The 9449-nt window shown below is 39.3% G+C and overlaps 1 long non-coding RNA gene across 1 annotated transcript in view; it reads left to right on the forward strand.

The window, feature by feature from the left end:
* Positions 1–7559, forward strand: part of LOC132675023 (uncharacterized) — a 37192-nt gene extending 29633 nt beyond the window's left edge. Inside the window, exon 6 of the long non-coding RNA XR_009608670.2 lies at positions 7364–7559. This is a non-coding gene — a long non-coding RNA (uncharacterized LOC132675023). The remainder of the gene's footprint in view (positions 1–7363) is intronic.
* The last annotated feature ends 1890 nt before the right edge of the window (positions 7560–9449 follow it).

Here is a 9449-nt window from a genome sequence, read left to right on the forward strand (position 1 = left end):
CAAATTAGTCCAGCAAATGAACCCATGGAGATGAATTTTATGGAGGCGGTACTGTTCAGTCATAGCCAATACTACTCTCAATATGCAAACGTGAACCTATGTCTGGATCTTTCCAGTATCCCCATCTTCTGTCAATAGCAGGGAAAATTTGAGGCTAATCCTGGTCCCAAACTGCTGCCACTGTATTTTCTCAATTCTGTGCCTGTAACTTCCAACCCACAGACCTCATCAATGCTACTTTATTTACTAAGGAAATTTTGGAATCATTTTAGAACAACACAAAACAAGTACCACATTTATCACAGTTAGTCAACTTATTAAAAGTAGTGGTTTTTGAACCAAAATGCTCTTACTTAAAATAGCTCTTTATTGTAGATTTTCTAATAATTTAACTGCCTGCACATTTCTTCATAGAAATATTACTGAATTTTAGGATGTTTTGACCAGCATTTCTTTTTAAGTCCACTATAAATATCAGGATTAACTCCCAGAGAGATATGAACCTAGCATCACTGAAAAAAATATCAGTCATGCCTGTGATTGTGTAGGTACACACACAGACCAGCTGACTTTTTTTTGACAGACTTGTCTGCTGTAAGAATTCAGAATGATCCAGCTGGTGCAGTTGTCAACATGGGCTGTGTATCAAATGTTGTCAGGCTCAGTTGAAAATGAGTGTTCTTTCTTAGCATCACTAACAGCTATCTTAATAAAGCTGCCAACATTGCCAAATATAGCTGCTGGTATCTGAGACGTCGAAGTCATGTAAGAACTTATGGTACACATCTAGAAACAACTAGAGAAATACCACACAGTATATGAATTGAATGTGCTCTTTTCTTATTTGATGCTTTGTAAACAAGTTGTATCTTCAGTGTGTGTTCTACACTCAATAACCAAAATTATGGGAAAGAAGTTTGTAATATCCTCATAAGGGGTGAGTGTGTGTGTGTGTGTGTGTGTGTGTGTGTGTGTGTGTGTATCTGTGTATGTGTGTGTTCAGCCCTTTGGAATTACTAGTTGTGCTTTCCTGAGTTCTTCCTATGTGAATTGTATAATTCACATGTTTGTTTGTTCTTTTCAAAGTACACACACACACACACACACACACACACACATTTGCCTAAGGTGAGAGTATTTTGTTTGATAAAACAGTTTCTCCCAAGTCTAATAACACATTGTTTAGCACTTAGTATTCAGTATTTTTAGCATTTTAAGTTGTACTTGCTCGTGTATTGTCTTTTACATTTTCTCTAACTATTTCAAATATCTGTTTTTCTTATTGACAGCATAATTAAAAGTCAGTGGTAATAACTGTCTTCCACATTCTTTTATATTTCCAAAGCATTGAAAAATGTGTTGAGCAAGGAGGAATTGTGAGCTCAGTAAATAGTGCATAAATGCAAATATATTGGGGCACCTGGGTTGGTTTGTAGGTAGAGTGTCCAACTCTTGATTTTGGCTCAGGTCAGGATCCCAGGGTCATGGGATTGAGCCCCGAGTTAGGTTACACACTGAGGCACTGAGTGGAAAGCCTGCTTAAGATTTTCTCTCTCTCTTTCTCTGTCTGCCCCTCTCACCTACTTGTTCACTCTAAGTAAATAAATAAATAAATAAATGCAAACATATTTATTAAATGTTCCTCTGTGTCATGTATGGACATATATCTCATCAAAGGTAACTACTTTTAATGGTTTCCTACATATTCTTTCAGAACAGTCACACACACACACACACACACACACACACACACACACACATAACACACACACATTCTTATAAAAAATTGTCTAACAAGACCATTTAATATATACAGTTATGTTTCTTTATTGAACTAAATGGATCATCTTCTCATGTCACTACAGACATATCAATAATCTCATTTTATTTAGTGGCTGCAGAGTAATATTCTATGAATGTGCTATAACGAATTTAGCCAGTGTCTGGTCAACAGTCATTATTTCCCGGTATTTTTGCTATAAAAAACAAAACTATAATGAAGATCCTTGAACATATATCGTGGCATAATTTTGCAAGTGTATCTGTAGAGATACTTCCTATCCATAGACCTGCTGCCTCAAAGACAGTACCATTTTTCAATCTGAGGAATATCGACTATTTGCCCTCCACAACATTTGTACAAATAAAAAAAAATTTTTTTAGTGTTTATTGATTTTTGAGAGAGACAGAGACAGAGTGTGATCGGGGAAGGGGCAAAGAGAGAGGGAGACATAGAATCTGAAGCAGGCTCCAGGCTCTGAGCTGTCAGCACAGAGCCTGACGCGGGGCTCAAACTCCCTTAAGATCGTGACCTGAGCCGAAGTCAGACGCCCAACCCACTGAGCCACCCAGGTGCCCCATACTAATTTAAGTGTTCATGGTGTCTACGCTCCCCATGAAGCTCATACTGTTATTAACGGTAGCCCAGCTGATACATTAAAATTGTTAAGGAATTTCTCTCAAGATATTTCTGGATAGTTCAAATCAGGATCTGAAAGAGAAACCCACAACCAAAGGTTTTGTCACTCTAGGTCCAAGAGCCCTGGAAACTGTGTGTTTATTTGGGCACCTTCATTTTTCCCTATGGGAAAAGTCCATATTTTTTAAATGATATTTTCAAAGGAATATGTGGCCCACTCCCACCTATGTTCACAAAAATCTACCTATTTCCAGAATAAGGTTTAAGAAATGCAGTTATTGGGATGCCTGCCTGGGTGGCCTAGTAGATTAGGTGTCTGACTTCGGCTCAGGTTATGATCATGAGTTCAAGCCCTGCATCGGGCTCTCTGCTGCCAGTGCAGAGCCTGCTTGGGATTCTTTGTCTCCCTCTTTCTCTGCCCTTCCCCTGCTCTCTCTCTCTCAAAAATAAAATAAACATTAAGAAAATATTTTTAAAAATAAATGCAATTATTTGTTTTATGTCTTTTTACTAATTTAATCTAATAGTGAAAGTCAGATTTCATTTTTCTAAATTCTTTTAGAAAAAGATTTTTTTAGTCTTACTGATAGGAAAAAACAAAACAAAACACATCCCAAATAAAAGCATGTGATATCACTGCGATTATTATTTAAGTTGTTTTTTTTTATCTTAAAAAATGTATTACTTATCCCATCCACACCTAAACCAAGATTGAATAGTCAACATTCTTTTCTCTCTTTCCTCTTTCTCCATCCCTATGACAGCCTCTTTTTTACAATCTCCTATTTTATTTATTTATTTATTTATTTTAATGTTTATTTATTTTTGAGACAGAGAGAGACAGAGCATGAATGGGGGAGGGGCAGAGAGAGAGGGAGACACAGAATCGGAAGCAGGCTCCAGGCTCTGAGCCATCAGCCCAGAGCCTGACGCGGGGCTCGAACTCACGAACCGTGAGATCACGACCTGAGCTGAAGTCGGACGCTCAACCGACTGGGCCACCCAGGCGCCCACAATCTCCTATTTTATATCTTCAGCCTTTGTAGCAATGCTGCTTATGCTATTTGCACCTATTCACTTTTTTTTATCAAAGGAAGTGTAAGTCTATAAATTGGGCCATCATCTCTTCAGCATGACTTTAGGGTGATCCTGAATTAGTCAGGATAGGTGGCTTTATGCTGCAGTCACAATAACCCTAAAGTCTCAACTGTTAGAAAACACAGCATTCATTCAGGCTGCTTGAGTCCCAAGGCTCTTCTGTTTTAACACATGCCTTGTGGTCTCTGTGGCAAGAGAACAGAGAGCTTGGAGAATCCACTACTAGCTCTTTCATGATAGCCTGTTTCTTAGAATTCATTGTATGTCCCTGTCTAACTGTAAAGGTAGTGGGAAATTTAAAAAGCAAATGCAATATTTGAGAATAAATACTGTCTCTGCCACAAATATCCATCCAAGAACTTTTTAGTTATAAATACCTAACAGTTATGGTTGGCATCTTTCAGACACTGTTCTAAGAGACTTACATGTATTATCTCATTTAATCCTCATGCAAATCCTATCTTAAATTCAGAAATTGAGTCACAAAGAGGTTATATAACTTGCTCAATATTATCCAGAGAGTTAGTGGAAGATATAAGAATCAAAACTCACCAGTATGCCTCCAGAGCTCCTGGTTTTACCCACTGTCCACACTGCCCTTTTCATCTTTCCTGGTCTTCCACAAGTACACCTGTGGTGTACATCATACTGTAAGGTGAGCTAATGATGTAGCCGATTTTGGTCCTGGGGTGCTTATAGCCCTAGGAGGGACACAGGTCAATGGAGGGTGGGATGAATTCAAGGTTAGGAGCCTGGTATATGCAAAGGTAAAGAGATGTGAGGGTGTGTGCTGGGTTAGGAGAGACTAGGGTGTAGGCTATGAGCGAGCAGTCGCAAGCCACATGACTGGGAAGATAGGCAGGGACCAGAACTGTATGAGCTGCTGATGCCTGAATACAGATAATGAAATGGGAAATATTAGTCTCTTTTTGCATTGCAATGTGAAAGTCAAACTCCCCTAGAGGAGTAACCTCCTCTAGGAAGATCATGTTGACTACTTCCTCTTTGGTGGGTCCCCCTCCCATGGTAGTATCCTGGCACCTTCCCTAGGGAAACTCCTTCACAGTGCTCCTGCATGATTTTTGGAAACTCATCACTCTCTTCCACTAGACTGTGATGATTGAAGGATGCATGTGGTTGTGTTCAAGTTTGAATCCCTAACAGGAAGGTCCATGGGCCATGAAAGCATTTATCACTTTATTTTTACTCTCTCTGTTCTCTTGAATAACAGAATATTTCCCAAAGCCTTGGTTGCCTTAGTGCAATCATAGAATACTGTTTTATAAAACAAAACAAACAAACACTTTCTTGCTTGCTGTTAGAATTTGGTTTTGCAGAAAGTATTCATGAGTAAAAACTCCCCAATTATGAAAAGAAAGAAAAGATAGAGGCCAAGAAAATGCCTACCGGAAATACCTATCTTTGTGAATTTATTCAGATTTTTCTTACTCTTCATCTAAAGGAAAGCATTCTTGTCAAGCTATAAATCAAATAAGTATTTTTTAAGAAAACTGAGGTTGTAGCTGCTTTTCTAAAAGATCATCTCCTGGTACATCACTAACTGGTTGTCTCTTTTACATTTCATCAATTCTTAAACTGAGTACCTTACTCCAAATAATTGCTGTAAGGAGAAAGAGATTCTCCCCTTAGATATCAGCATCTGTTATGTTGGAAAATATCAATAAGATCTCAGATAAATTCAAAGTTGCAGTTTGAATTTACCTACCTTGTCTGTCAGCCAGAATGAGTGATCACATTCTTGGGTACTATGAACAAATACAATGTTGAGGTGTCTTCTTTTGCCTTTCAGGTTTGACTTAATTTACTTCTCCAGTGTATTAAACCACGAAAGACCTAAAGATAATTCTAGTGCACTGTCTTCTACTTCCCTTTATGAAAAACATACGGGGCAATTTGAACTTTCAGTGTTCTTGATGCTTTCCTCTGTGGCCTTTGATGATCATGTCACAAGGATGAGTCTTGAATCATTTGTAGTCTGTGCGCGTCTTAGCTGAACTTCAGGCTCTGAGACATCTCTGTGGAACAGAAACCTGAATTGTATTTAGCCTGTTACCTCCAGCTGAGTTTTGTGTTGGCTTGACATATCCTGCCTGTTATATTGTGTTATTTTTCCTGTTTGTATTGAACTATGTAAGAAGGAAATCTGGTTCCCCCGGCATTTTTTCGCCTCCTTCTTCGGGAGAATAAATGTAACCACAGTGTTGGCACCTTGTGTCTCTGAGTCCCACTTCAGTTCATCTGATAGGTGTATATCTGCCTGACCTTTACCATTTCTCATTTGTATTCTTCTGCCTTTATAATACCCAATAAAGATATTCTGTTCTATGCTACTTAACCCCCAAGGGCCTGCCAAGAAGGGTCTTAGTGATAAAATGCTGCAAACTTGAGTATGACTTGTTTTACTGATGTATTTCTTCAGCTTTAAGAAGCTATCTCAAAATCTTAACACTGGAAAGGGCTAGCAAACATGTGGAAACAGCACCCACATTTTATAGAGAGCTGAACAATGGCCTGGAGAGTAAGGATAATTTATACAAAGTCACATAGTGATTCAGGAAAAGCTATGAACAAGAGCCCAGGAAGCCAGAGTCACTTCTGCCCTCACACCATACAAGGTCCCTCTTCTAGAACTGCTTCTAAGGAGTATTTGACTTTTGGGATGACCAGGGTCCATAATCATCTGTGTGGAAATCCAAAGAAAAGAGGCAGATCCACTCCCCCATACAGAAGCAAGAAAGGCTTAAGATTCTTTTCCCCTTTGAGTCCTATGTGACCTGAGCGTGACCCCGTTTGATTCCTGAGGGAGTGAAGGATTTCTGATGGTCCCTGCAGTAGGGTGCAGAGCCCAGTGCTGTGGTGACAGGAGTCACAAGTACTTCAGCCCAGCAACAAAAGGATAAGCAGAGTGGTGCCAGTTGCAGAAGCAGAAGTTGATGACAGGTGATACCCGGGTTGTCTTGGCTCTGTCTTGCTTGGATCTTGCCATAACCTGTATCTGGCCTTCTTGTAGGCTCTGTGAGAACCCCCCCCCCCCCCCCCCCCGCAATTCTAACCCTCTCATTTTCTGTTTAAATCAACCAGAGTCCATTTCCTTTATTTGTGACTAATAGAGTAGCTATAATAAACCCATTAGGGATGCTGCTACTAATTTCCCTGGCACAAAGGCAATTTCTCTTCCTTCTAGTCTATTGTCAGATCTTGCTTTCTGTTTTTATTCGAATTAAATCTTCTATCTATTTCACAGCGCCTGATACTATAGTAGTACTAAAACAGGAATTATAGCAGGAGAAATGAAAGAAATAAAAAAGAGAGGAAGGAAAGAAAGGTTGAGAGAGGGAAATGGAAGGAAGGAAATAGGGAAGAAGGCAGGATCTTCGATGTTTTCCCTTTTCTGAGGCTAATCCTTCAGTAAAAATCAGCAGCTCTGATCCGGTATTTCCTGATTGTTTAGGATCATTCCTCATCCTATATCCTTCTATTATCTTAAACTCTTGCTTCATTGGTTCCTTCCCTATAAAATTCACATGGATTCAGGCTTTTTTTCTCCCTATTCTTAAAAACCAACAAGCAAAGCTTTACCTAGCTTGTCTCTTTCTTAAATTTCCACTTTATTATTATTCTTCTCCATTTCAAGTATAAAGTCTTGAAATATTAACATTTCAAATATTTCTGACATAGCCACCAATCCTATACAAATTGCCTTTTATTTCTGCCATTCATCCATTCTTTCATTTACTCAACATATATTTATTGGGTATTTACTGTACTTTAGACATTGTTTTAGACACGGGGACACAATATCACTGTTTTGTTTTTTTTTAATAGGTTACACTGAGTGGAGAGAATAAAAAAGCAAAAGAAAAAATACCAACAATAAACAAGAAAATGCAATGGCTACACAGAGAAATAAAACTGCATGACCACTCCTGACTGAGTGGTCAGAAAAGGTCTATGTGATGTGATGATCCATAAGCCATGTGTGCAGTGAGTGATGGGGAAGTAAGTGCCTTATGGAGAATCATTTGTGGAAGCTGTAAAAATATGTATAAGGCTATGGAAGTCATCTGTGCAAGATATTGTGGGTTTTTTGCACACGGAGGATAGAACTTGGGATGGTGGGTAGTAAAGGAATTTAGGATATATTTCAGAAATAAAAGGCTGTTAAGATCCCCTTAATGATCTATCGGATGACATAAAACAGGAAAGAATGAAATCAAAATTACTCCTGGACATGGCTTGAGGAATTGAGTGGCTATTGGCTGGATGTTAACTAAGGCAGGGAAGAGTGGGTGGCACACAGAGTAGAAACAAATTCTGTTTGGGATATGACAAGTTTGAGATGCCTATTAGCCATCCATCTAGCTCTATCAAGTTAGTAATTCGGTAACTATATTGTAGATACAACTTAGAATCATCAGCACATAAATGACACTCCAAACCCAAGGTACTAGGCAATATTATCTAAGGATAAAGAGTAACCATAACTGGAAAGTGGACAAGATCAAATCCTGGGTACATTCCTACATTCCTATTTCGAGTAAAGGAAGGAGGTCCCATAAAGAAGACTGAGAAAGAACAGGCAGTGAGGTAGGAGAAATCAGAAGAGTGTGGGGTCACCAAGGCCAAGAGAAGAAAAAAGTAGCCAGCTGTGTTGAAGGACAGTCAAAATTCAAATAAGGAAGGACAGAGAAATAACCATTGCATTTGTCAACACCCATAATACTGGTGGTCTTCATTCGCACAGACAGTAATGGCCTTCATCAGTAGATTCTCAGTGGAGTGGTGTAGAGGAAAGTCTGATCAGAGTGGGTTGAGGAGAGATTAATAGATAAATAAATAGGAGTAGCAACTATGGGCAACTCTTTCCAGGTATGTTTGTGCAGAGAAAATAAAGTAGGGCAGTAACCACAAGCAGTTGTGGGAGTGTTAATCTACCCCCTTAGGGAGAGTTTTTTGTTGTCCTCCTAACCTCGTCTAAGTCTTGTCTCATCACTTCATTGTCAGTGCACCCAATATTTTATTTGCAGACTCTTTCTTTAAATTTTGTTTTTAATGTTTATTTATTTTTGAGAGAGAGAGAGAGACAGAATGCAAGAGAGGGAGGGGCAGAGAGAGAAGGAGACACAGAATCTGAAGCAGGCTCCAGGCTCTGAGCTGTCAGCACAGAGGCCGACACAGGGCTTGAACCCACGGACCGTGAGATCATGACCTGAGCCAAAGTCAGACACCTAACTGACTGAGCCACCCAGCTGCCCCAATTTGCAGACTTTTAATGAATGATTTCACTCATTTCCATTGCTTCGATGAATTCATATACTTAATTCATACACTTAATTCCAACCAACTGCCTTCTTTCATCCAAACACCAAAGTCTCACAAGCCCCTTAAATGGAAGAGCCTGTTTCAAGGCAGCCTCAGACTGCTCTCTTTCATGCTCACAGGAAACACTCAAACCCTTTGCTCTGACAAATCCTGGGAGTAGACTGATGACTCCTTCCTAACTCAGCAATTTCTCCTTTGTCCTGCTGTTTAGAGTTAGTGAGTGTATCTGTCATCTCCACATGTAATGGGAATAAGACAACAGTCTATCAAGTGTACCACCACCTCCACCTTCAGGAGACATCTATCAAATTTGCCTGTCCACAGTCTTGAGATGAGGAGCTGGAACTTACCACATACAACATATTTCCCTCTTTAGGGGTAGTGACAAGGGGTTAGGGGTAGGGGCTAAAACACATTTTAAAAATCATTCTCAGAAATGTTCTTTCCCACCAGTCTCTGGAGTTTTTATACCTAAGATATGGGGAATGTATGCAAAAACCATGAAACTTTTTTTTTTTTTAATTTTAGCTAAAGCCTTAGAAATGTATGACTCTGGTACCTTTTTTGGACGTCTCTCTATTGTATCTTG

Source organism: Panthera onca, chromosome A2, assembly GCF_046562875.1.
Source record: "Panthera onca isolate mPanOnc1 chromosome A2, mPanOnc1 haplotype 2, whole genome shotgun sequence".
Taxonomy (NCBI): Eukaryota; Metazoa; Chordata; class Mammalia; order Carnivora; family Felidae; genus Panthera; species Panthera onca.